Here is a 459-nt window from a genome sequence, read left to right as displayed (position 1 = left end):
CGGAGAGACAGTCGGGCAGAAATGTAAAAGATAAGTAAACAAACCAAAAAAAAAAGGACGATGAACTAGACAAAATGTGTACTATATTTTGCAATGTATGCAAAACTGCCTTAATTAAAGGTTGCCTTAATGATTAGTAAACAAAAACGTAAATACACATACAAATAAACAAGTAAACAAGCATACAAACAAACAGAAATCAAAAGTAGCCAAACATACCATCAAACAGGAACAGAAAGACTAAAAATATACATAAAAATATAAATAAAATGCAACAAACTCTATACATTTTAGGTCCCCCTTAAAGAAGAAAAACGGGCAGCAGATTAAACTCTCGTCTTTCAGACTACTTAGCTGGATTGGTCGTCATTCATAGCACTTCCTGGTTTCTCGAATCACTTCATTTGCGAAATCGGGACTGGTTAATGAGTCGGTGGCATTACGTGGACTTTTGGTACG

The sequence above is a fragment of the Penaeus monodon genome, chromosome 24, assembly GCF_015228065.2.
Source record: "Penaeus monodon isolate SGIC_2016 chromosome 24, NSTDA_Pmon_1, whole genome shotgun sequence".
NCBI classification, from domain to species: Eukaryota; Metazoa; Arthropoda; class Malacostraca; order Decapoda; family Penaeidae; genus Penaeus; species Penaeus monodon.
The sequence above is the reverse complement of the archived record's forward strand: the minus strand, read 5'-3'. Positions refer to the sequence as shown.